This window comes from Ambystoma mexicanum, chromosome 6p, assembly GCF_040938575.1.
Source record: "Ambystoma mexicanum isolate Mex_15411 chromosome 6p, UKY_AmexF1_1, whole genome shotgun sequence".
In the NCBI taxonomy this organism is placed as follows: domain Eukaryota; kingdom Metazoa; phylum Chordata; class Amphibia; order Caudata; family Ambystomatidae; genus Ambystoma; species Ambystoma mexicanum.
In genome coordinates, this window is record NC_090935.1 from 3448696 (window position 1) to 3474337 (window position 25642).

General features: G+C 53.5%; 1 protein-coding gene across 2 annotated transcripts in view; it reads left to right on the forward strand.

Annotated features, from left to right (window-relative positions):
* Positions 1-25642, forward strand: part of LOC138511114 (zinc finger protein 615-like) — a 306454-nt gene that overhangs the window by 246791 nt on the left and 34021 nt on the right. The window contains exon 2 of one of the 2 annotated variants that reach the window (XM_069626597.1): positions 20673-20826. The gene's annotated coding sequence lies outside the window, so the exon portion shown is untranslated. The remainder of the gene's footprint in view (positions 1-20672; positions 20827-25642) is intronic. The other variant, XM_069626598.1, reaches the window with a different exon arrangement.

The window sequence follows — 25642 nt, forward strand, 5'->3', positions numbered from 1 at the left end:
TATTGTTCCCTTATGAGGTGGATTGGTGTTGTGACATGGTCTTCCTGAGTCAGTGCAGTATGTGTGGAATGCTCCCTCCTCTAGGTTCTATTTACTAGACACACCTTTAGTGTTTAGTATTTTTCCCTTATGAGGTGGATTGGTGTTGTGACGTGGTCTTCCTGAGTCAGTGCAGTATGTGTGGAATGCTCCCTCCTCTAGGTTCTATTTACTAGACACACCTTTAGTGTTTTAGTATTTTTCCCTTATGAGGTGGATTGGTGTTGTGACGTGGTCTTCCTGAGTCAGTGCAGTATGTGTGGAATGTTCCCTCCTCTGGGTTCTATTTGCTAGACACACCTTTAGTGTTTTAGTATTTTTCCCTTATGAGGTGAATTAGTATTGTGACTCGGTCTTCCTGAGTCAGTGCAGTATGTGTGGAATGTTCCCTCCTCTGGGTTCTATTTGCTAGACACACCTTTAGTGTTTAGTATTGTTCCCTTATGAGGTGGATTGGTGTTGTGACTTGGTCTTCCTGAGTCAGTGCAGTATGTGTGGAATGTTCCCTCCTCCGGGTTCTATTTACTAGACACACCCTTATGAGGTGGATTGGTGTTGTGACTTGGTCTTCCTGAGTCAGTGCACTATGTGTGGAATGGTCCCTCCTCTAGGTTCTATTTACTAGACACACCTTTAGTGTTTAGTATTGTTCCCTTATGAGGTGGATTGGTGTTGTGACTCGGTCTTCCTGAGTCAGTGCACTATGTGTGGAATGGTCCCTCATCTAGGTTCTATTTACTAGACACACCTTTAGTGTTTAGTATTGTTCCCTTATGAGGTGGATTGGTGTTGTGACGTGGTCTTCCTGAGTCAGTGCAGTATGTGTGGAATGCTCCCTCCTCTAGGTTCTATTTACTAGACACACCTTTAGTGTTTAGTATTTTTCCCTTATGAGGTGGATTGGTGTTGTGACGTGGTCTTCCTGAGTCAGTGCAGTATGTGTGGAATGTTCCCTCCTCTGGGTTATATTTGCTAGACACACCTTTAGTGTTTAGTATTTTTCTATTATGAGGTAGATTGGTGTTGTGACTTGGTCTTCCTGAGTCAGTGCAGTATGTGTGGAATGTTCCCTCCTCTGGGTTCTATTTGCTAGACACACCTTTAGTGTTTAGTATTTTTCTCCTATGAGGTAGATTGGTGTTGTGACTTGGTCTTCCTGAGTCAGTGCAGTATGTGTGGAATGTTCCCTCCTCTGGGTTCTATTTACTAGACACACCTTTAGTGTTTTAGTATTTTTCCCTTATGAGGTGGATTGGTGTTGTGACTTGGTCTTCCTGAGTCAGTGCAGTATGTGTGGAATGTTCCCTCCTCTAGGTTCTATTTACTAGACACACCCTTATGAGGTGGATTGGTGTTGTGACTTGGTCTTCCTGAGTCAGTGCAGTATGTGTGGAATGTTCCCTCCTCTAGGTTCTATTTGCTAGACACACCTTTAGTGTTTAGTATTTTTCCCGTATGAGGTGGATCGGTGTTGTGACTTGGTCTTCCCGAGTCAATGTGGAATGTTCCCTCCTCTAGGTTCTATTTACTAGACACACCTTTAGTGTTTAGTATTTTTCCCTTATGAGGTGGATTGGTGTTGTGACGTGGTCGTCCTGAGTCAGTGCAGTATGTGTGGAATGTTCTCTCCTCTGGGTTCTATTTGCTAGACACACCTTTAGTGTTTAGTATTTTTCCCTTATGAGGTGGATTGGTGTTGTGACTCTGTCTTCCCGAGTCAGTGCAGTATGTGTGGAATGTTCCCTCCTCTAGGTTCTATTTACTAGACACACCTTTAGTGTTTAGTATTTTTCCCTTATGAGGTGGATTGGTGTTGTGACGTGGTCTTCCTGAGTCAGTGCAGTATGTGTGGAATGTTCCCTCCTCTGGGTTCTATTTGCTAGACACACCTTTAGTGTTTAGTATTTTTCTCTTATGAGGTAGATTGGTGTTGTGACTTGGTCTTCCTGAGTCAGTGCAGTATGTGTGGAATGTTCCCTCCTCTGGGTTCTATTTACTAGACACACCTTTAGTGTTTTAGTATTTTTCCCTTATGAGGTGGATTGGTGTTGTGACTTGGTCTTCCTGAGTCAGTGCAGTATGTGTGGAATGTTCCCTCCTCTAGGTTCTATTTACTAGACGCACCTTTAGTGTTTAGTATTTTTCCCTTATGAGGTGGATTGGTGTTGTGACTTGGTCTTCCTGAGTCAGTGCAGTATGTGTGGAATGTTCCCTCCTCTGGGTTCTATTTACTAGACACACCTTTTAGTATTTTTCCCTTATGAGGTGGATTGGTGGTGTGACTCAGTCTTCCTGAGTCAGTGCAGTATGTGTGGAATGTTCCCTCCTCTAGGTTCTATTTACTAGACACACCTTTAGTATTTTAGTATTTATCTCTTGGTGTTGTGACTTGGTCTTCCTGAGTCAGTGCAGTATGTGTGGAATGTTCCCTCCTCTGGGTTCTATTTACTAGACACACCTTTTAGTATTTTTCCCTTATGAGGTGGATCGGTGTTGTGACTTGGTCTTCCCGAGTCAGTGTGGAATGGTCCCTCCTCTAGGTTCTATTTGCTAGACACACCTTTAGTGTTTAGTATTTTTCCCGTATGAGGTGGATTGGTGTTGTGACGTGGTCTTCCTGAGTCAGTGCAGTATGTGTGGAATGGTCCCTCCTCTAGGTTCTATTTACTAGACACACCTTTAGTATTTTTCCCATATGAGGTGGATTGGTGTTGTGACTTGGTCTTCCTGAGTCAGTGCAGTATGTGTGGAATGGTCCCTCCTCTAGGTTCTATTTACTAGACACACCTTTAGTGTTTAGTATTTTTCCCTTATGAGGTGGATTGGTGTTGTGACTTGGTCTTCCTGAGTCAGTGCAGTATGTGTGGAATGGTCCCTCCTCTAGGTTCTATTTGCTAGACACACCTTTAGTATTTTTTCCCTTATGAGGTGGATTGGTGTTGTGACTTGGTCTTCCTGAGTCAGTGCAGCATGTGTGGAATGGTCCCTCCTCTAGTTTCTATTTACTAGACACACCTTTAGTGTTTTAGTATGTTTCCCCTATGAGGTGGATTGGTGTTGTGACTTGGTCTTCCTGAGTCAGTGCAGCATGTGTGGAATGGTCCCTCCTCTAGTTTCTATTTACTAGACACACCTTTACAGGGTAATTCATAGAATTTCGCACAAAAGTGGCGCACGTGGCTGGCACACAGTGTCCCCGTGCGATACACTGCGCCAGCCGCGTGCGATAAAATCATTTTCATCGCACAGCGTATTCATGGATTTTAGCCTCAAAAACCAGCCGTGGCGCAGAGTGGCGCAGCGACCCTGCAGCAGTGCCAGTTAGGTCCCCAAGAACGCCCTCGCGCAAGGAAAAGCCTTCAAAATTCCCAAATCATCGCAAAGGGCTGCGCTAACCCTGGACCAGTTCACAGGGCAGCCAAACAGCAAACGCCAAGCGGGGAACGTATTTTTCAGTAGTGCGCGGGAAGCATCACACACGATTCCATCGGGGTACATGTATTTCAGTGTTGCAAAATCAGCAGGGTACGTGCATTTCAGGGTGCGTGGGAAGTTTCGCACGCGATTCCATCAGGGTACATGTATTTCAGTGGTGCGCGGGAAGTATCACATGCAAAATCAGCAGGGTACGTGCATTTCAGGGGTGCGTGTTAGGGAGAATTCTCTGTTTAGGCTGAATTTGCTAACCTAGTGAGTCCCCCAGCAGCTTTGCTGGATTTCGAGTTTGTTTTTTTCCATCCTGCGAAGAGTGAGACTCTTTTTCTCCCACTCTTGTGTGTAATTCCTTTGAATGTCAATGTGTTCTATGGGGTCTTTTACTCCATAGGGTCTCGTATGTTTTGCTATGTGTGTTACACCGCACCCTCCGTGCCGTAGCACTGGGGCGTCCTAGCGGACCTCCATCATAAACTCCATACCCGGGGACTGACTCTCCCCGGGCATGTAAAGTCACCATTGGCTTTAGTAGACCTAAATTTACTAACAGAACTAGTACAAACCATCCTATTGTGGACGTACTAGTAGTGGTAATTCGATTACTCCTGGGTCTGTTATTCGAGGGGGCACTGTCCCGTCCCCCCCTCGTCGAGGTTTGGCTGGTGGCAGCGGAAACTACTTGTTATGTTCGACCCCGAATATAACCCTATGGGATTCTTCCCATTGTTGGAGATTAATACCTTTTTCCCCGTTAATCTCTAACATACCACCGGTTTACTTATCTTAAATAAGTATATCGGATGGTATTTTCTGCCAGAACTCGGTTTTTAAAATGGCGTCTGTGTTCGTCTCTGTGACTCCTAAACCAAAGGTTGAGCCCTTTGTTCCACTTTTGGCGGGCTTCTGTACAGAGACCCTCCAAAGTGGTGCCATTCTGTCTGGGTTACCACAGGGTTGTGGGAGGGGGTTTAGGCACCCTGGACTGAGTTGCCTTGCCAACTCCGGTCACACTCTGGTGTGATTGGCCCAAGTGGTGAGCCTCCCCGCTCACCACTTAGCATGTTTTGATTGACAGCTAGGCTGAATGAATGGGGGTTTTCTGCATAAAAGCAGGGCTTTTGGGACTGGATCTTCAGAAGTCACCACAGGACCTAAGAATCCGAGAAGGGTAAAGCTGAGCCGACCTGCAACGACGACACCTCCAGTGGAGCCCTGCTGAACCGACTCACCACTTCCCGACAACAGAGGAGATCTCCCTGCCGGAGAGTCTCTTCCCCTGCTTTTTCTTCGCTTCAGGACGCAGTGGTCGAATTGCCCGTGCAGAGCACCTCGGCAACCGGATAGCCACTACCCCTGTACCGCGACCAAAAGGTGGTGCCTTGTGACGGAGCACTCCGCGGCTGGTCTCTTCCCTGGTGGTGCAACGATCTTCAACTTTCCTTCGACGACGGGATCATCTCTTCTCTTGGCAAAGACCGGACGTGCATCCACCACCAGGAACAACTGCCCCCTCCGGAGCGGTCTCGCCACAAACAAGGTACCGTGTCCGCCTGGCTTCCCTTTCTGCCGGATCGAGTGAGGTGTCTTAATCCTCGCCTTTCCATTGGGTCGCCTCGGAGCGTTCTTTAACTTTCTGTTCTAAACTGGTCCAATCTTTCCATAACAATTTGCCAACAGCACATCACTGCAATCTTGCACTTTTCCAGCCTCCACCCACTAACCCACCCCCCCCCCCTCTTTCAGAGCCGCCAGAGCGCCAGGGGACCACTCCGGTGGTGATAGTGCGCGGTACAAATGACCTTTAACATTAAATACCTTTTATATCTTTACACCGAAGCCTTGTTGCGTGTTTGCTTGTTTTACTGTGTAGAATTGCCCTATTTTGTATACTCCACATACTGTCTAACTCTTCTTGAGGGAAGTCTGACTGCTCAGCCACAGCTACCAAGTGAATCTGTGTAGTACACGCTGCTACCAAGTGGGTTTACTGCCAAACACCTGTAGTCCTAAATCTTTTGCAGTGGTCCCAGCGGGAACTGCACAGGTTTCCGCCTAACAGTGCGCGGGAAGTATCACACGCGATTCCATCAGGGTACGTGTATGCCAGGGGTGCGCGGGAAGAATCACACGCACAATCAGCAGGGTACGTGCATTTCAGGGGTGCGCGGGAAGTATCACACGCGATTCCATCAGGGCACGTGTATTTCAGGGGTGCGCGGGGAGCACTACACGTGAATTGCCCGTGTGGGTCCTCCCAGGTGTTCCCTCTACGCACTCCACGGCGCCTGCAGGCGGCCCACACCACAGGGGACTACCCTGCACATGTCCCGCAGGCAGCCCATCCACCATGCCCCCCAGCCAACCCACATGTCACCTTGCACTACTGCCCACCAACGCATGTCCCCCTGCACCCCCACCCCCCAGCATCCAGGGGCACCCTCCACCAGGCCCCCACTCATGGCCCCCTGCACCCCCAGCATCCAGGGGCACCCTCCACCAGGCCCCCACTCATGTCTCCCAGCACCCCCACCCCCCAGCAGTGCAGGGCACCTGCCAGCAGGCCCCCACTCATGTCCAACTCATGTCTCCTTGCACCCCCCACCCCCCAGCATCCAGGGGCACTCTCCACCAGGCCCCCACTCATGTCTCCCAGCACCCCCCACTCCCCAGCACTGTGGGGCACCCTCCACCAGGCCCCCACTCATGTCTCTCAGCACCCCCACCAGTTAGGGGCACCCTCCACCAGGCCCCCACTCATGTCCCCCTGAACCCCAACCCCCAGCACTGTCGGGCACCCTCCACCAGGCCCCCACTCATGTCTCCCAGCACCCCCCACTCCCCAGCACTGTGGGGCACCCTCCACCAGGCCCCCACTCATGTCTCTCAGCACCCCCACCAGTCAGGGGCACCCTCCACCAGGCCCCCACTCATGTCCCCCTGCACCCCCACCAGTCAGGGGCACCCTCCACCAGGCCCCCACTCATGTCTCCCAGCACCCCCAGCCGTGCAGGGCATCTGCCAGCAAGCCCCCACTCATGTCTCCCAGCACCCCCACCCCCCTGCATCCAGGGTCACCCTCCACCAGGCCCCCACTCATGTCCAACTCATGTCTCCCTGCACGCCCACCCCCCTGCATCCAGGGGCACCCTCCACCAGGCCCCCACTCATGTCTCCCAGCACCCCCAGCACTTTGGTGCACCCTCCACCAGGCCCCCACTCATGCCCCCCTGCACCCCCACCCCCCAGCACTGTGGGGCACCCTCCACCAGGGCCCTACTCATGTCTCCCAGCACCCCCACCCCCCAGCACTGTGGGGCACCCTCCACCAGGCCCCCACTCATGTCCCCCTGCCCCCCCACCCACCAGTCATGGGCACCCTCCACCAGGCCCCCACTCATGTCCAACTCATGTCTCCCTGCACCCCCACCCCCCTGCATCCAGGGTCACCCTCCACCAGGCCCCCACTCATGTCTCCTTGCACGCCCACCTCCCAGCATCCCGGGGCACCCTCCACCAGGCCCCCACTCATGTCTCCCAGCACCCCCACCAGTCAGGGACACCCTCCACCAGGCCCCCACTCATGCCTCCCAGCACCCCCACTCCCCTGCATCCAGGGGCACCCCCCACCAGGCCCCCACTCATGCCCCCCTGCACCCCCAGCATCCAGGGGCACCCTCCACCAGGCCCCCACTCATGTCTCCCAGCACCCCCACCCACCAGCGTCCAGGGGCACCCTCCACCAGGCCCCCACTCATGTCCCCCTGCACCCCCCCACCAGTCAGGGGCACCCTCCACCAGGCCCCGACTCATGTCCCCCTGGATCCCCACCCCCCCACCAGTAAGGGGCACCCTCCACCAGGCCCCCACTCATGTCCCCCTGCACCCACCCCCCCACCAGTAAGGGGCACCCTCCACCAGGCCCCCACTCATGTCTCCCAGCACCCCCACCCCTGCATCCAGGGGCACCCTCCAGCAGGCCCCCACTCATGTCTCCTTGCACCCCCACCCCCCAGCATCACGGGGCACCGTCCACCAGGCCCCCACTCATGTCCAACTCATGTCTCCCTGCACCCCCACCCCCCTGCATCCAGGGGCACCCTCCACCAGGCCCCCACTCATGTCTCCCAGCACCCCCACCCCTGCATCCAAGGGCACCCTCCAGCAGGCCCCCACTCATGTCTCCCAGCACCCCCACCCCCAGCACTTTGGTGCACCCTCCACCAGGCCCCCACCCATGTCCCCTTGCACCCCCACCCCCCAGCATCCAGGGGCACCCTCCACCAGGCCTCCACTCATGTCCAACTCATGTCTCCTTGCACCCCCACCCCCCAGCATCCAGGGGCACCCTCCACCAGGCCCCCACTCATGTCTCCCAGCACCCCCACCAGTCAGGGGCACCCTCAACCAGGCCCCCACTCATGTCTCCCAGCACCCCCACCCCCCTGCATCCAGGGGCACCCTCCACCAGGCTCCCACTCATGTCTCCCTGCACCCCCAACATCCGGGGGCACCCTCCACCAGGCCCCCACTCATGTCCCCCTGCGCCCCCACCCCCAACATCCAGAGGCACCCTCCACCAGGCCCCCACTCATGTCCCCCAGCACCCCCACCCCCTGCACTGTGGGGCACCCTCCACCAGGCCCCCACTAATGTCCCCCTGCACCCCCACCCCCCTGCATCCAGGGGCACCCTCCACCAGGCCCCCACTCATGTCTCCTTGCACCCCCAGCATCCCGGGGCACCGTCCACCAGGCCCCCACTCATGTCTCCCAGCACCCCCACCCCCCCTGCATCCAGGGGCACCCTCCACCAGGCCACCACTCATGTCTCCCAGCACCCCCACCCCACAGCATCCCGGGGCACCGTCCACCAGGCCCCCACTCATGTCCAACTCATGTCTCCCTGCACCCACACCCCACCACCAGTCAGGGGCACCCTCCACCAGGCCCCCACTCATGTCCAACTCATGTCTCCCTGCACCCCCACCCCCCTGAGATGATACTACACATTGAAGGTTGAACAAAAAATATGTATTAAAAGCAACATAAATTGAATCAAAAATAAACAAACAAAAATGGGAATTAAAAAAAAAAACAGCATGTCCGTGAAATAATGCAAAACCACAAATCAAAATCCAAAGGAAAGTTGTCCAAAGTCACAGTCCACAAAAGTAAATCCAATGGAAAATTAAAATCGAAAACCATTGCTCCATGGGTAAATCATAAAAAAAAAATTGAAAATCCAACAGTCAACTATATACAGATAAACAATCCAGGGTCCATGATCCCAACAGAAGAAATGAAACCTATCTAATAACACTACCTAAAAAAAAAGAAACTATATTCAAAAATGTGGCCCATTGTCCAAAAAAAAATCAAAACCAAAGGAAACCTAACACTAACTACAGAACTATTTACAAGGGCAGCGGGCTAGTCCGACTGCTCACTTCGGGATGTTCCGGGCCAGGGCATCATCAAACTCCTGCTCAATGTCCCGGAGGCGGTCCTCCTCCATGGCCCCGAGGGTCCGCAGGGCCGTCGACATGTTCACCTCCAACTCCCTGCGGATTGCCTCGAGGCACTCGGCCCGCTTCAGGGCCCTCCGCATGGAGTTCTCCGCCCTGACCATCGTGAGCCGTGCCTCTTCCTCCCGCTGCCGCTCCGCATCTATGGCGTGGCCCAACCGCTGCCACACGGAAGACACTTCCCGTCCTGGGTCCTCCTGCCGATGCCTGCCCCTCCGATGTCGAAGGCCCCGAGCCATCATGGCTCCCACCTCGCTGCTGCTGCTGCTGTGCCTCTGCCCGTGCACTGCCTCCTGCTGCCTGCACATCCTCCACTGGCTGGGGTGCAGTCGTTGATGTGGCCACCCCTGCTGGACGTCCGACTCCCGACTGTGGCAGGGATGCCTCCTCCACCAGCCTGGCCGCACCGTCAGAGGAAGCTCCACAGGGCACCCAGGTGACTAATGGGTGGGAAGATGGCATGGAGGACGACTGGCGCATAGGGGGTTCAGTTGAGGAGGGGGTCTGAGCAAGCCCCATCAAACGGAGGAATCCGGCCTGGGTGACCTGTCCCAGTAGGCCGACGCGGTCAACGAGCCATTCGAGATGACGTGCAGTCTCTCCATGAAAAGACTGCAGGTCACCTCGCATGGCCCGTTGACGCAACGCCACACCAGTCAGGACAGGCTCAACCCGGACCCGGATAGCCACGTCCGCAGGCAGAGGAAGGCCAGTTGTTGTGAGCTCATCCCCTGCCTGAAAACTGGTCTGGACGTAGGCATCCCTGCTGGTGCAAGATGATGCAGTGACAGGATCAGGGACAGGATTGCACACAGGCACCTCCACGGCGGCCTGTGCTGCCTCCTGTCCCTGGTCCTGCACTGCACCAGTGGAAACCCCACCTCCAGACCCCGTCTCTGTTGCTTGCACGGCCTCCTCCTCCACCAAACCCCCACCAACCTGGATGACTTCGTGCCATCTTCCCCCGTTGGGCCCTGTGGGGTCCCAGCTGCCCCTTCTGCTTACGAGGAGTCCAACTCCAACCTCCGCCTCTTGGACCTCCCCCCGGCAGCTGCGACCTGGGACGCGGCACCGGACTCCTCACTTCCCGACGAGATCACAACCTGGGAGGGGAGCCGGGCCTTGCGTCTCCGGCTGGCGGTGCGATCCCCGCCGCTGTGCTCCACAGCACCTTCTCCGCCCTCTTCATCAGTTGACACTGCAGACAGGGAGAAATAAAACACATGCATCAGGGCACTGTACAATGGACACATACACACATGACAGTTGTACATGAGTGGCATTGTCAAACCTCAGACATGGCATCACAATCGCCAACACACGTCATTTCAACTTGCACACATGAGCCATACCACAGCCATATCGCAACTGCCAGCACCATCCATACACATTCAACAGCATGAGCAGGCAAAGGTGAGCCAGACATCACATGCAACACAGGGAGTGCACTACACAAACACACACACCACCACACTTGCATGCATGTGTACACCTCTGCCAACTGTCGCAGTGTTCAGATGGGCATCCATGTCACATCTGCCAATCAGGCTTCCACATCCCGCTGTCACATGCATCCATGTTGCATCACTGTTGCACCCTTGTCAAATACACACACATGCACATGTACACAGTGCTGATACATGCAGCTGAAAAAATACATGCGTGACATCACGAACACGCCTACTTACATACACATTCATCCAAACATGTGTGCCCAAACAACTGCATTTGGCATGCAAACCTACACACACAAGCACCATCCATGTCTCACACATGACAGTCCTTGCATGTGTTAGCCTCACGGCCCTGTACACCCCCACCCATACTCGGCCCCATACTAACAGATGTGCAACCTGCACACTACTGGCACATCACCACACGCACAGCTTACAATCATGATGCATGTACACTTACCGCTCGACTCCAGACGGGTCTGCCTCTCAAGGACCTGGACGTGGAGCGCTGGGGATATGCGTTCCAGGACCCTCATCTGATCTTCTGACAAGTGGCCCTGGCGCCCCTTAGCATCCGCTGCCTTCAAGAGGCGCCGGGCCTTGTTGAGGGTCCTGGACCTGAAGTCCTCCCAGCGCTTCTTGACATGTTGGAAGTCACGGACTGCCACCCCCTCCGCGTTGATGGCAGTCACGATGTCCGTCCAGATCCGAGTCCGTCCGTCCCTTGTCGGCGCGGGAACTTCCGAAGAGGGCATCATACTGCCCCAGGACTTGCTCCACCAGGGCACCAACTTCGGTGGCAGTGAAGCTGGTGCCCCTCTGCCTCTCTGGCCGGAGGTTGTCAGTGGTGCCAGATGTTGCAGTGCCCGACATGACAACCCCAGAGGCAGGAGTGGGTGGGCAACTGGGTTCTGGGTTCTGGGGCTGGGCTGTGGAGCGATGGAATCCCAGTCGGGAGTCTTCGGTTCCAGCAGGGGTGGTCACAGCAACAGCACCACTGGCTGATGTGCAGGCAGCAAATGGCAGTGCACGTGGGCAGCAGGCAGTCAGGCAGCAGCAGATGGTAGGTGGGAGCGTGCTCGGGGCTCTGGGGGGCAGTAGTTCGGCCTTCTGGGCAGGAGCGTGGTCTTCCGTGTGCTTACGCGTGGCCAGCTTGGTACGGAGTGATTTGGCACGTGAAAATCCTGCACGTCAGCGTGAAAATCGAGGAAAGGCCCTTAGCGCGTAAGCGCGTCAGCACGCATACGCGATTCTATTGGACCAAAGGCCCTCAGCGCGTAAGCGCGTCTGTGACGTGACTCGCACGGGTGTTTCCCACACAGCACGTGATGACAGAGCACACGTGGAAAGACTGCACGTCAGAGACTCATCGCGTGTGATTGGTGGAAATGGCCCTACACGCAGAAGTGACAAAGCGTGTAATTGGTGGAAATGGCCCTACACGCAGAAGTGACAAAGCGTGTAATTGGTGGAAATGGCCCTACACGCAGAAGTGACAAAGCGTGTAATTGGTGGAAATGGCCCTAGCGCGTACACGCCGCGTAAGTGACGCTGGACGTGTGGGCCTGTATAAAAGGTACGCGTAGAACACCACTTCCTTCTATCCACCTGACCATACGGGACCATAATACCCCTGAAGAATTTCTGTTTACTTAGACCTATACAGAAAGAAACATGTCGGGTTGGGGAATATACTGTTAATTATAAACAGTTTTAAGTATAACTAGTTAGAGTCGGACCAGATTGTAGTGTTTAAGTCTGACTCATTAGTGAGTGTGTATGATCCATTTTTATTGGACTTATATTGCTAAATTTGTTTTCCAGTACAATCATTTTTTATAATGAAAATTATTTGTAAAATGTGTATGAATTTATGAATGGTTCGAGAGTGAATGTGGTATGGTTGATGTGTGTTGTCTTGTGGTTTTAAGATGGGAATGTTATATTGTACCAGCCCATGGATGAATTGAGGGGACTGGTTTACACTTTGAATAATAACATTTTTGATGATGTGTGTTTTTTATGATAATAATTTTTTCAATAAATGTTAATAAATTATATTTAATAGTGTTGGTGTGTCGACTGGATTGAATTCAATTTGTTTCTATCCAACATAATGTTTGTAATAAGACACGTTGCTGTATACTGTATCTTCTTGCCATGATTTAATGGGTGCTTAGAGACGGATAGGTTGCATTGATGCTCACTATATAAACACAGAGAGTACTCTGACCTTCTTTGTTAAGTATTCTTGTGTTCTATCCAGGTCAGGTCACAGTATTGAGATATCCCTGGTATCCCCTGTTACTCTTGTTGTTTGGTGGTCACAGCAACAGCATCCCTGGCTGATGTGCAGGCAGCAAATGGCAGGGTACGTGGGCAGCAGGCAATTAGGCTGCAGCAAATGGCAGGTGGGAGCGTGCTCGGGGGTCTGTGGGGCAGTAATTCGGCCTTCTGGGTAGGAGCGTGGTCTTCTGTGTGCTTACGCGTGGCCAGCTTGATACAGAGTGATTTGGCATGTGAAAATCCAGCACATCTGCGTGTAATTCGAGGAAAGGGCGTAAGCGCGTCAGCACACGTACGCGAATTCATTGGTCCAAAGGCCAACAGCGCGTATGCGCGTCTTTGATGTGCTTGCGCGGGCGTTTCCCTGTACTCGGGTGCATGTTACACGCCCAATGACTGCACGTCAGAGTGTCAGCGCGTGTAATTGGAGGATGGGGCCTTAGCGCGTACACGCAGAAGTTACGCTGGACGTGTGGGCATGTTTAAAAGGTAGAACGCCATTTCCTTGTACGTGCTTTTCGTGGAGAGCGAGTGGGTGAAATCTGTACTTCTTGTCGCTTCACATGCGATTTACTTAACGGCGTTCCAAGTTCGTACTCCCTTTTACCTCTGACAGCTTTTTGTCTTTTTCCTGGGCCTGTTTCCTCAAACAGCGTTCACTTCTCCTGTTGTCCTGTCTCCTCAGACAGCGTACAGTTCTTCTTTTGGCGGGGGTGTTGCCAACGCGCGTATTTTACACACGATTTTTCCTGGCAGACGTTGAGTTGCGCACGTATTTGACATCTGTGCTTGCCCCGTGTGTTGCCTACCCCTTCAGAGGTCAGTCTAGGCTGCATGTGACACGCATACGTTCATTTTTGTGTTTCTGGGTGCCACAGCGTAGTGCAGGTTTTTTTTTTCCACGCACTTGGTCTAGGAGGGGTTGCGTGCACATTATCTACCTTTTTCGGGGTGCCTGTGCGTTGCGTGACCCGTCATCTCACATACAGCCTTGCTAGAGCACTAGGGTACGAATTCCATCTAGTACCCCACCCCTTTGACCCCCAATTGCCCAGGACAATAGTTTACTGCAACTCCCATACGAACAACATCAGTGCCATGGTTGGGAGGCGAGCACGCGGTAAGGGTGGCAAAGGTGGGCAAGCCACAAGAGGTGGCCGTGGTGGATATGGTAGGGGACGTGGCCAGGACTTGCAGGGTGCCCCTAGCCCCCTATGTGTGGGTGGCCAGCCAGGGACACCCATGCCCCCCCCCCCCCTGGTTGAGGGTAACGTGGCTGACACCATCCCTGCTCAGCCCTTGTTGGACCAGCCCATTGTGGCACCAGACCTGGCACTGGATGACTCCATGGCTGACTTCCAGGTCTAGGGCACGTGTGGCGGTGCACGTTGGTGTCACCAGCCCACGTGGATCAGGGGCAGCTATGTCATCTGCTGCCCCGAGTAGGCAGGGTGGGGAGGCTGCAGGGGCAACTGCGGCTCCATCCACCCCAGCTCTGAGTGTCCCAGCCAGGACAGTGTCGGTCCTAGTCCATCCTGCTGACATTCCCCCCCCCTGACCACATCACACTTCAGCTAATGCCTGCACCAACTCCCATGGTGAGTGTTCATTCCCACACTCCTAGTCCACAGTCCACCGGGGCTCCTGCCCCTAGTGTCCAGAGCGGTGTAGGACACTCGGTACCACCACCCACCTTCCAAGCGGAAGAGGAAGAGTGCTCGTCCAGTACAGGCTGATGCCCCAGACATGGCTACACAGTCCGGCCCACCAAGGAAGCCCTGCTTCAATCGGGTCGAACTTTATGCACTTGTGGAGTATGTGTCCGCACATGACACCGAAATGGTGATTACTGCAGGATGCAAGACCACGCCTGCACAATGTCAGGCACACTGGCAGACCATTGCGGAACTCATAAGTGCCCTTGGATTCGTGAGGCGCACAGCTAATGATTGCTACAAGCGCTGGAATGACCTTAAGCGCAGGGCAAAGAAAAAGCTGGCCTCAAGTCATGCCGCAACTCTAGTGACTGGAGGTGGGTCTCCGGCAGAGGACATAGAACTCACTCCACATGAGTATGTTGCTGGGACCTAAGTCACGGAGGAACAGATCCAAGGCGTGGGAGACCTGCCAGATTACGAGGCATTATCCGGTGAGTGCACATGCATGTGTGTCATCCATGTGCATGGCGTGTGTGTGAGTGCTTCTGAGTGCCAGGTGAGGGGGTGTGTGCCCGAGTGGTTTGGCCCACCCATGTGCTTCATCCAAAACATTCTGCGCACCAGGATTTGGGTGTTGCAGTATCCCTTCTGGCAACAGTAGACATTCAGCCCAACCTCACGCCAGTTGCCCTTGAATTGTCATCTTGCCACAGCATAGTTGCATGTTATTCTGTGTTCATTCAGGCTGATTGTCTGCATTCCACCACTTTCACTAGGCATTTCTCAGTCCTATTGTCACATGTGTGACATGGCTAGGGTACATGCCATCTGTGTGATGGCATGTGTCATTTATGTGTATTGAACATGCCAATAACAGGCCAATGTGTGATGGCACTGCTAGGCAGCATGCAGCAAATTTGTTGGTCTTCCATCTTGGTGTCATCAATGTGTGCCATTTGCCTCCCCTTCATACGCAGTGACAGTGCATGCATGGGAGGGTTATAGTCATGTGGGACATGTGTCAATGAAGTACTGTTTCTGTTGCTTCTCAGCCCTAATGGTGTTCCATTTTGCTAATGCCTGTTCCCATGTCTTTTCTTTCATGTCTTTGCAGGGGATGACGCACTTGATACTGCTGGGGTTGTGGAGATGGTGCAGACCCAGGAGGGGTCTCGGGCCCGACCAGGCACCAGTGAGGGACGTGGTGGTGGGTGAGAACCCACACTTGCTGCAGGCCGTCATCTCAAGGGGTGTCTCTGGGTGCACCTCCCCCGAGCTCTATTCAGGTGTCGATTCGGATGATGAGACCTATGTGCCGTCGCAGGTAAGTGTTTCTGGGAGGGATTCTGTACTGTCCAACCCACCTGCACCAGGGGTAGAACCCTCAATGGGGATGTCAGTGTTGGTAGGTCCGCCTGTGGTGGTTACGGATGCAGGGTCACACTCCGCTACATCTGATCCTGTTCCTGGGCCAGCAGATCAGAGGGGGAATGCAGTCCTGCAGCCTCAGGCAGTGCCGGCACAGCACGGCACAGTTCGCCTTGCCCCAGACAGGTGTGGTGCCCGCCGACGCGGTGGCCGTACGCCACCTGGCAATACTGCATGGGAGCAATCTATATACGGTATGGCAAACCAACAGGCAGCATCAACTGAGATGATGGCTCAGGCCATGGATAGGGTGCCACTTTCATTGTCCCCCAAGAAAGGCTAATTGAACAACTACAGCAGGCAGCAGACTCCAGTCACACAGGGAGGACATGTTGGTGTCCAACAGGGATAGGCGGGCGGCACTGGAGACTCTGCGGGAAGCCATTTCCATTGAGTCCCAGGGCCACAGGGAAGCCCTGAGGGTGGAACTCCGTCAGCTCAGGGCAACTCTGGTTGTGCTTGAGGCTTCAGCTAACACGAGGACAGAACAGCAGCTGGAGCGGCTCACACGTACGCTCTCAGCCGAGATGCAGGCAACTAGGGCGGAGGTCCGGGCATCCCGTGAGTTGTTGCATGGGGGCCTCCGCACAATTATCCTCCAGAACCAGACCTTCCACACCCGCATGCTTGCTGCCATGGAGGACCAGACTAGGGCTTTGCGTGGGCTGCCTCCCATAGTGCCACCACCTCCTGATGCAGCTGCAGAGGGTGAGGAGAGCGACAGCAGCGAATCTCTCACAATAGGGTAGCCGTGCAGGCCATGAGCCCATGGAGGTGTTTTTTTTTTTCGCAAGATCCACACAGGTGGGTTTTGGTGTGCACCCTGTCCCCGGACCTCCTGGGTGCCCCCCCCCCCCCCAGGCCCATTAATGGCCGTTTTTGATTTTTTTTAACTTTTTTTTTATTTTTTATTTTTTGGACAGTGTCTTGCCTTGTGTGGCTCCCATGGGCATATGCTGTAATGTGGCACATGCAGGCTTGTCCTGAATTTGGGTCAGATGCTTGGGTTTGTGTGACACACACCCCTCCTGCTTCCCGTTTCCATGGGCTTGCAAAGGGTGTGCCCAAGTGACATTGACGTACACGGTGACGTTGGACTCCCATTTGATGTGTGGGCAGTCTGTAGTCAATACTGTGTATACATTCCTAGTGCATATTGTTGTTGTATTGTACACTGCATGGTGTATTGATATGTGCCTCTGCATCCATCTCATCCTCCTAATTTGCAGGTCCATTTCTCATGTCTTCACAAGGCGGTCTACTTTGGGACTGGAGTCCATGTTGTAAGCAGTGCACCTACACACTTGCACTGTATATTGGGAAGTGTTCGAAGTGCTGGCATTATCAGGTAATGAGGCTACCAATTTTTTAAGTCTGTACTGTCATGTTTATGGTAGGCTGGAGGTTGTGTAGGTGATTGGTATTCTTGGTAAGTATTTGGTAATGTGTGTTGTTGGTCCTGCATTACTGTGAGCATTTCATGTGTGGCCAGTTTCCATTAGGGACACTGTAGTTGGTCACACTTGGGGCATGTTGTGGGGATTAATTTGTTTGCTCTCACATTACATGACCTGCCATGCCATGGTGTGTTGTGCGGCCGTGCCGGGGAGGGGTTGGGTGACATGGCACTGTTCTCATGTTGTATTTTGCAAGTGGGTATTCATTTTTGCTGCATGGAAGTGTCTTTTGATGACACTGCATTGGTGGTGTTTGTGTAGGTAGGGATGCACACATTGTGACACTTCCAGATGAACAATCTCAGGCTGCTATGGTTCTGACAGTTGACTGTCCCTTTGTTCATCATAGTTGTCAGATTGAGTCATCATTGATTGTCAGATGGTATGTGCCAGGGCTGTGTGCACTCCACAGGGGTGTGCTTTCTATGTGAAGTAATTGGCCACCAGCTGCGTACGGGCTGCCTCACCCCGTGCCCTTTCCCCTCCCATGCGCAGCGGGCGTGCATGTGGTTGGGGATGTGGGGGACCACCATGTCCACAGCCAGGCCCCGGCGTGTTGCAACATTGTGCAGGACACATGCTGCCACTATGATCCTGCACACTACTGGGGGAGCGTATAACAGCTGCCCGCCAGAACGGTCAAGGGAGCGAAAACGTGACTTGAGCACTCCGAATGTGCGTTTCACTATGCCCCGTGTTGCAATATGGGCTGTGTTGTATCTTACCTCGGGAGGCGTAATGGGGTTCCGAATTGGCATCATCATGTGTGTGCGCTCAGAGGGTAGGCACTGTCCCCTGGGGAGGTGGTGATGGGGATCATTAGTGGGGTATTGGCATTACTATGTATCTGTCATGCATGCGTGTGCTGTGGCATTTCTACTCACCAAGCAGCCATGCATCGCCATGCCGCCCAGCTTTCCATGTCCCGGTTTAGGGTTGACATCCTGTAAATGAAGCTGTCGTGGGTGGACCCTGGATAGTTGGTATATACTGAGGTGATGATTCCCTTGGCATCACATACTACCTGGACGTTGATGGAATGCCAGTGCTTACGGTTTCTATAGATGTGCTCAGATGCCCTGGGGTGACGTAGAGCCACATGGGTGCAATCAATGGCACCAAGCACTTTGGGGAATTGTGCCACCCTGTAGAAATCCTGGCTGACAGCCTGCCTTTCTGCAGGTGTTCTGGGCAGGTATATGTGCCTGCGGACTGATGGGCGTGCAGTGATGATGGCCAACACCTGGTGTAGGCACCGTGACTGCCTCGCCTGTGACACCCCCCCCCACTATGGCACTTGTCCGCTGAAATGATCCGGTAGCCAAGAAGTGCAGTACATTGAGGACCTTCTCCAGGGGGCTGAGTGCTTGGGAGCACAGAGTGGGTGATGTGAGGTCATCCTCCCACTCACTGACCAGGTCGAGTATTATGTGTGGTGGAAACCTGTACCTCCCATACACCTGGTCATCTGGCATACCAGATAGTCTGGTTCTGGGTGTGAAGATTCTGGCCCTGACTATCCTTATCCTCCTGCGGTATCCCACGGCCACTGCTGCTAGGAATGGTATATTCATGCTGGCGTCTGAGCTTGTTTGTTGTTTGCGCACTCTTTTATGCTGCGCGGGACGTGCGCCTGCTTCATGCTGGCGTACGTGTTTCAGGATTGGTCCTTTTCATTTTTTGGCGCGTTGTAGGCAAGCGTGTAAATCTTCCCGCCCACCCCAGCAATACACGTAACACGCTCTCCCAGGCCCAGTCGCAAGTAAATAATCCCGCCCACCCCTGGAATACACGTACCCCACTCTCACAGGCACAGTCGCGTGTCTAACTTCCCGCGCACCCCGAAATACACGTACCCTGCAAATTCGCGTGTGAAACTTCCCGTGCACCCTGAAATACACGTACCCTGCGGAAATTGCGTGTGGAACTTCCTGCGAACCCCGTAATACGCGTACCCTGCTGATATCGCGTGTCAAACTATACGCGCAACCCTGATATAATTTGCACTGCTGGGGGGTGGGGGGGTGGTAGGAAGGAGTGGGGGCCTGGTGGAGGGTGCCCCTGGATGCTGTGGGGTGGGGGTGCAAGGAGACATGAGTGGGGGGCCTGGTGGAGGGTGCCCCTGGATGCTGGGGGGTGAGGGTGCTGGGAGACATGCGTTGGTGGGCAGTAGTGCAAGGTGATATGTGGGTTGGCTGGGGGGCATGGCCATGGTGGATGGGCTGCTTGCGGGACATGTGCAGGGTAGTCCCCTGTGGTGTGGGCCGCCTGCACGGGCCGTGGAGGGTGTAGAGGGAACAGCTTGGAGGACCCACACGGCCAATTCACGTGTGGGACTCCCCGGCACCCCAGAAATACACGTAGGCTGCTGGATTTGCATGTGGAATTTGCCGCGCACCCGGAGTACACGTACCCTGCTGAAATTGCGTGTGGAACTTCACTGCTAATTCGCGTGTGAACCTTCCCGCGCACCCCGAAATACACGGACCCAGGGCAATCGCGTGTGGAACTTCCCGCGAACCCCGTAATACACGCAGACGCTAATTTTCACACAGCGGGTGTCCGTGTTTGTCGGTACCCCTTTGCACCTCATTTGTCCTAGAGGGCCACTGTATGGACCATTCATCATGGCTGTATATGGTTGCTTTTTGGCGCACATTTATTTCAGGCGCAGGGATGCTACCGCCTGCTTTCTTGTGGCGGACTTGTGTGGCCCTGTGCGCGTCTTTCACCGTGCACTGGTTTGCGCTATTAGATTCCATGAATACGGGTTGTAGGCGAGCGTGTGAGTGTTCCGCGCACTTGCCTCCCGTACTTCCCCCCGTGGCGCCCATATTTTCACGCGTTGTTCCCCATTCCGAGTGTTATGCCCCGTGTTCCGCATACTTTTGTGATGTGCGCCGCGCTATGTGCGATTTCGCAGTGGCCGTGGCGCACGCCGTTGGATGACCTGTGAGCCGGCATGCGCCGCTCACTTTTTCAGCGCACATCCAATATTTTTCTCGCGCACGGACTTCCATGAATCGATGTGCGCTGGTTTCCCTGCGATTTTCGCACTTTTACTGCGAATCGCACGTTTTGGCACCTCTGCGCGGGAATTTTCGGCGCACATTAATTCCATGAATCGACTGCTTAGTGTTTAGTATTTTTCCCTTATGAGGTGGATTGGTGTTGTGACTTGGTCTTCCTGAGTCAGGTGTGCCTGGAATGTTCTCTCCTCTAGGTTCCGGTGCGTGTCAGTTGAAGAGAGCCTGGTCTAGAGTAAGGGGGCTGGTGGATGTTTCTCATTTATGTAACTTACTTTCTCTTACATATTCTTACCTTATTCCTGTAACTTGAGCCTAAGTAAAGGACTTACTTGCAGAGTGCTTCTGTCTCCTCTTTGTTGTAGCAGGATCTAACCGTGGCGACCAGCATCTCAAAGAACCCATGAACCATGCCTAAACGGAAAATATAAATAAAGGGGAAGTTGAGAAGAAGCAGAAGACTGCAGAGCTGAAGTGTGTTCTAGAACCAGAAGAAAGAGACCTCTACCGGCACCTAAGGTGAGCCAAACCCTAGCCCATAGTTGGGCCTTGAGCAGTGAGGGGCACTTGGGGGCTGGAATGCAGCTTCATGGAGAAATGAGGAAAGGCCTACTAGTAATCGGGGTAATCTTACTATGGAAGAATTTTTGCTGAGAGCAATACGACGAAACTGAAGTGGTATTAGCGCGCGCACTCCCATTTTATTGCTTTAAGGTGAGTCTGCAATGAGAGATTCAGCGCGGCTACTAGTGAGCCAGGGCCAGCAGCAGTGAGAGACACGTGCCCATAAGTGATTAAACGCCAGTTCTAGTGAAGGTCAGCACGATCACAACTGCAAGGAGGGACAGTGCGGGAATGAGTCTGTAGGCACAGCAGAGCGTGAGGGACATACCTCCCAGGGGCGCACTGCATGAGTAGACGCAGCAGAGCGTGAGGCACATACCTCCCAGGGGCGCGCTGCATGAGTAGACACAGCAGAGCGCGAGGGACATACCTCCCAGGGGCGCACTGCATGAGTAGACGCAGCAGAGCGTGAGGCACATGCCTCCCAGGGGCGCACTGCATGAGTAGATGCAGCAGAACGCGAGGGACATGCCTCCCAGGGGCGCGCTGCCTGAGTAGACGCAGCAGAGCATGAGGGACATACCTCCCAGGGGCGCGCTGCCTGAGTAGATGCAGCAGAGCGTGAGGGACATACCTCCCAGGGGCGCGCTGCCTGAGTAGATGCAGCAGAGCGTGAGGGAATTACCTCCCAGGGGCGCGCTGCCTGAGTAGATGCAGCAGAGCGCGAGGGACATACCTCCCAGGGGCGCGCTGCCTGAGTAGATGCAGCAGAGCGTGGGGGACATACCTCCCAGGGGCGCGCTGCCTGAGTAGATGCAGCAGAGCGTGAAGGACATACCTCCCAGGGGCGCGCTGCAGGAGTAGACGCAGCAGAACGCGAGGGACATACCTCCCAGGGGCGCACTGCCTGAGTAGAAGCAGCAGAGCGTGAATGACATACCTCCCAGGGGCGTGCTACCTGAGCAGACGCAGCAGGCGGCTTTTCAGAGGCATGAGCTACGTTAGTCATTCTGCCTGATGTATAATGATGACGTTAGCCAAGTATTCAACAGCCGAATTGTTGATTCATTCCACGCACATCGAGGTTGTCCCTTCCTCTAAAGAACTGAGCCTTGCTCTCCTAGGGAAACAGAAGGTCTGCGCTGATGGCGCAGCTTCAAGCAGAGATGCGATGGTGGAGCACTACTCGAGCCCATCATGACAGATGTTATGAAAGGTGACTCACTGTATGGAAAGAAGATTAGACTGGCCAATACAGAGGCTAGTGTTGTGACTGAGTTGCCGGCAGCGTTTCACGGGCATCAAATTGTGAGGGAAAATATGCCCATAATTGAAGTGGGCACGGAAGGGGGAGAAAATCTAAAAGGACACATTTATAGTTCTTGGTAGTTTCGTGATAGGGGTGCCGCACTTTGTGATGGCTGTGTGGTGGTTATAGATGGGCTAGATCCCCATTGGAACGAGACTTGGGGCCATTGTCATGCGTGCAGAGTTTTGCTTGGAGAGGAAGTTGACACTACAATTGCTGTCTTGGAAGAACTGGATCCAGATTTCATCTGTTTTTTTAGGGATCTTACAGTGTATAACAGAGGATATTAGGTTTAGTTGTGATGTGAGACCGGTGTTTCAGTGATTCTGTTGAGTTGAAACGCGTGTGAGTTACTTGAAGAGTGGAAGTACTCTCCCTGTTGCGCGCCCACCTCCATTACCAGTGGGCGCACATCAGGGAGAGAATTCAAGAGTGCATATCCATGACTTTTGGAAGTTCCGTGGTAGGTTTGCTGCACTATGTGATGGCTGTGTGGCGGCTATTGACGATCTAGACCCTCATTGGAAAGAGACTTGGGGCCATTGTCGTGCGTGCAGAGTTTTGTTTGGAGAGGAAGTTGACACCTTGATTGCTGTTTTGGAAGAACTGGATCCAGATTGCATCCGTTTTCATTAGGGATCTAACTGTTTATAACAGAGAATACTAGGCTTAGTTGTGATGTGAGGCCGGTATTGAGTTAAGCCTGTTGAGTTAAAACACGTGCTGAAATTGCTTGTTGCTGAGTGGGAGTTGCTCGAAGAGGGGATGTATGTTGTGGCCTCTGTTGACTAGACTGTTACATTAGTTATGTAATATTGAGGAGAAAAATGCATTGGTCAGGTTGTGTTATGTGACAATGGCAACAACGTAATATTTTCTTCCGCAGGTTCTTTGTCAATTTATGGACTTGGGTATTTATTGGTAGTCTAACGTTCAAAAAGAAGATAATCACAAGGTGTGCATGGTGTGGAAATGGCAGTATAGAGGCATTGGGAGTATGGTCAGGTGCCACATTACTGAAAGGGGGTTTGGTCCCCCGGCTTTATACCACGTTTTTGGAGGGTGGTTTACAAAACCGGCATAATGCCACGGTTTTGGAGAGGGGTTTACAACCCCGTCATCCGTTGCCACGTTTTGGAAAGGGGTTTGCAACCCTGGCTTCACGCCACAATTTTGGAAGGGGGTTTACAACCCCGGCATCAGTTGCCATGTTTTGGAGGGGGGTTTGCAACCCCGGCATAACGCCATGGTTTTTGGAGGGAGGTACACAACCCTGCCATCAGATGCCATAGTTTTGGGGGTGGGGGTGGGGGTGGGGGTTTGGATCCCCAGCAATTAACATGCCATTATGTGGAGGGGGCGGGGCTAGCTAGTCTCCTGTCAGTTTTGCATGTTGTACATCCAGTAGTAACACTGGGTGGGTTACCTTGATCATCTGATATGCTGGACGGATCCCCGGCACCCTGCGGGGGGCGAGGGGGCAGTCTGTTTGCCCTTTGCGTGAGGTAGGTGTTGGTGTTTGGTGTATTTGTTTTGGAGGCTATGGGTGAGAAGTGGCTGTCTGAACTGTGATCCCAGCGGACTGATAGTATGATGAGACGATGGAGCGGTGAGTGCTGGTTGTTGGATCTTGTTAGTTGCGAGAGGGTATTTGGGGTCGGTCCTCATGTTAGGTGTGCACTGGATAAGAGGAGTGGGTTTGAAAAAAGGTGCCTGTGCACTAGGTTATGCACCTTTAGTTATGGGTTGGGACCCAGGCGTGCTGCGTGCACAGTCCCACAGAGCCTACCCTTCCAAGGCTCAAAGTCAATTAGAAGTTACAATTAGTATGGGAATGCAGTCAAACACGCAAAGCCAAACAGGTATGAAATAGATTCAAAATAATTATGTAGATATATTCACAAAGTGCAAATCTAGCATAGACACAAAGATTGTTTTAATTGGTTTCTGTACAGCCGACACGTGCTTCGACCCAAATGGTCGTTTTCAAGGCCCAAAATCCAAGATGGATTGTACCAGGGGCAGTGATGAAATTCATTTATGACCAAAGAGATAAATCATCAGGAATGGAGTATGGTCCCAGACGTATGGTAAGTATATCACGGAAATCTGAAGGCGATGTTCAAGAGAGGTTATATAACAGATTGTGAGGCCGATTCATGGAATAATTAGCGTGGCGCAAGTGGGCAAAAACGTGCGAATCGCAGTGGAATAGCGAAAATCGCAGTGCAAGTGCGAAAATCGCACAAAAAGCAGCGCACGTCGATTCATGGAAGGCCGTGCGCGAGAAAACCAGCGGATGTGCGATAAAAAAGTGCGCGGCACACGTTGGCGCACAGGCCATCTAACAGCGTGCGCCAGGTCACAGCGAAAATCGCACAGGCCACAGCGAAATTCGCACATAGCGCGGCGCACGCAACAAAAGTAGGCGGAACACGGGCCTAACACTCGGAATGGGGAACAACTTGCCAAAACGTGGGCGTCACGGGGGAAGTACAGGGCACAAGTGCGCGGAACGCCCACACGCTCGCCTACAACACGTATACATGGAATAGAATAGGGGAAAAAAGTGCACGCTCAAACCAGCGCACAGGCACAAACACGACCGCCACAAGAAAGGAGGCGGTAGCGTCTCTGCGGCTGTAAGAAATGTGCGCCAAAAGGTGCGCCAACAAATAGCACCTATATACTGCCATGATGAATGTCCCATACTGTGGCCCTCCAGGAAAAATGACGTGCAAAGGGGTACCCACAAACACGGACACCCGCTGACAAAAAATACGTGTGCATGTATACCGGGGTGCGCGGGAAGTGTCACACGCGATTTGCAGGGTACGTGCATCACAGGGGTTCGCGTGAAGTTATTCACGCGATCGGGCCTGGGGGAGCGGGCTACGTGTATTTCAGGGGTTCGCGTGAAGTTCCTCACGCGATCGGGCCTGGGGGAGCGGGCTACGTGTATTTCAGGGGTTCGCGTGAAGTTCCTCACGCGATCGGGCCTGGGGGAGCGTGCTACGTGTATTTCAGGGGTTCGCGTGAAGTTTCACACGCGATCGGGCCTGGGGGAGCGGGCTACGTGTATTACAGGGGTTCGCGTGAAGTTCCTCACGCGATCGGGCCTGGGGGAGCGGGCTACGTGTATTACAGGGGTTCGCGTGAAGTTCCTCACGCGATCGGGCCTGGGGGAGCGGGCTACGTGTATTACAGGGGTTCGCGTGAAGTTCCTCACGCGATCGGGCCTGGGGGAGCGGCCTACGTGTATTTCAGGGGTTCGCGTGAAGTTCCTCACGCGATCGGGCCTGGGGGAGCGGGCTACGTGTATTACAGGGGTTCGCGTGAAGTTCCTCACGCGATCGGGCCTGGGGGAGCGGGCTACGTGTATTACAGGGGTTCGCGTGAAGTTCCTCACGCGATCGGGCCTGGGGGAGCGTGCTACGTGTATTTCAGGGGTGCGCGGGAAGT